Source organism: Danio rerio, chromosome 8 (assembly GCF_049306965.1).
Source record: "Danio rerio strain Tuebingen ecotype United States chromosome 8, GRCz12tu, whole genome shotgun sequence".
In the NCBI taxonomy this organism is placed as follows: Eukaryota; Metazoa; Chordata; class Actinopteri; order Cypriniformes; family Danionidae; genus Danio; species Danio rerio.
The window spans coordinates 61,792,501-61,794,602 of record NC_133183.1 but is presented as its reverse complement, the minus strand read 5'-3'; the positions used below and the strand labels follow the sequence as shown (position 1 = coordinate 61,794,602).

The 2,102-nt window shown below is 29.1% G+C and overlaps 1 protein-coding gene across 4 annotated transcripts in view; it reads left to right on the top strand.

Moving 5' to 3' along the window:
- Positions 1-340: 340 nt before the first annotated feature.
- Positions 341-2,102, top strand: part of cep78 (centrosomal protein 78) — a 20,725-nt gene continuing 18,963 nt past the window's right edge. For all 4 annotated transcript variants that reach the window (XM_073911256.1, XM_073911255.1, XM_688072.9 and 1 more), the window contains exon 1: positions 341-453. The gene's annotated coding sequence lies outside the window, so the exon portion shown is untranslated. The remainder of the gene's footprint in view (positions 454-2,102) is intronic.

The window sequence follows — 2,102 nt, the reverse complement described above, 5'->3', positions numbered from 1 at the left end:
TACAGACTTATTTCTCTCTCTCTGTAGTATTTCTTCTAAATTATATTATAGCAAACTACTAAAATGTCAATAAAAGTCACTTTGTTAAACTGTAGAGTTGAATTTTCAACATCAAAAGTAGGCAGAACAGAAATAAACACTCCATAATGCAATTTACAATCGTAAATAAACAGAAAACACTTGAAAACACAAAATAATTAACACATATACAGTGTACATGTAAACAATACTTTTTATATGCACTGGCCCTTTAAGAGACGGCTTTGTAGCTCCATCCAGCAGATGGCGATAAGCGCATGCGCACAGATGCAGTTTCACCCGCAGAAAGAGACGCTGCGTCGCTTTCAAACCGCCGCGGTTTGTTTTGGTTTTGACGCGCTCGGCTGGGAGGGAGGATTTGATTATTTATCGGTCTCTAGAGTAGAAACCACGACAACATCCATAACAAAACAGGTAACCAGCCTTTTACTGCTTTTAACACAATAAAAGACACAAAATAAATAAGTAAATCAGCTCTGAATCGCTTGCTGTGGCTTCGACAAAACCATATTCATGTTGTCAAGAATGCATATAATATATAAACATGCTGAGATTTGGGGAAAGAATGAGCTAGAAACAGGTTACTGTACACGTTTGCATGTTGTATTTATATTTATTTGTCTTCAGACATTCATTCTCACAATAGATGTTTTACTTTGAAGATTTGTTGTCCACAAAATATCTATTATTACACGTTATTTACAACCATAGTTCTTTACAATACGTTTATTTTTATTATTGAATGCGATTAATTTAACTTTAAAAGGCTGTTTAACTTGAGCATAATTGAAGTAAACGGTTATATTTCCTATTGTCCTTGAATTATTTTTCTGCTGAATGTGTACTGACAAGAATTTATGATAAACTAAAATATACATTGATGGTATTTTTATTGATACCAAACAAATGTCATTTATTTAAATGTTTATAATGATATTTATAATGATAAAGTTTCTCTTTAGCTAATTTAAAGCAATAACTTGACGTTTAAAACTGAATAACATGGTTAAATGATAATCAACTAAAATCAATCAATCAAAATATATCATAGAATATTTTAAAGCAAGACAAAATAATATTAAAATGATTAAGAGCACATTTTAAAGTTGATCAAGGGAACAAATCATGAATATTATCTGCAAGTTGGTCAAAGATGAGGCGTCTCAAATTAAATAGATTTTATATAAATCTTAAATGCAGGTAAAGTGTCTTCCTTCAAGTTTCAAATTATTTTTGTGACATTAAAATGGCAAAACATGGGTGAAATAATGTTTAAATAAATGTAAGTATTCAAGTAAAAAATTAAAAAACATATATTTTTTTGGACTTGTGCTTATTATAAAATTATTTCAAATGTCTCGCTGAGAAATGGGTTAAACCCAATGACAATTAATTATTATTTTGGTGCCAAAAGGTATCTCTTTATCCATCAATAATCAAGACTCTCAATACCTCTTCTTTATATTCCTGTTTTAAATACTCCACACTATAAACTATAATGATACGGTATAAATTATGGTTAAAATATTTTATTTTTTGGCTCAGAAAAAAATCAATCATTAGTCCATCAGAACATTAAACAGGACACTAATGCACAGAATTTTTGTTTTAAAGCTGTATTTTACACTTTTATTCTTTTGATGCTTGCCTTGAACCCAACCTTTTGACACAGTTTTACTTTATACAGTTAAAGTCAAAATGATTTGCCCTCCTGTGAAATTTAAATCATATATTTTCCAAGTGATGTTTAACAGAGCAAGAACATTTTCACAATATCTCTCTCTCTCTATATATATACATTACCATTCAAAAGTTTGGGGTCAGTAGGATTTTTAAATGTTTTAAAATAAGCTTCTTCTGCTTACCAAGGCTGCATTTATTTAATCAAAAATACAGTACATATGGCAAAATTGTGAACTGCTATTGCACTCTAAAATAACTGTTTAAAAGTAATTTTTGTAATGGATTTCTTTTATTTTTTTAGCCAGAAATTACATTAACTAAAAATGCAATTACAGGATAAAAATAAAAACAAACTGCATATTGCTTTAATTAAAATAAAC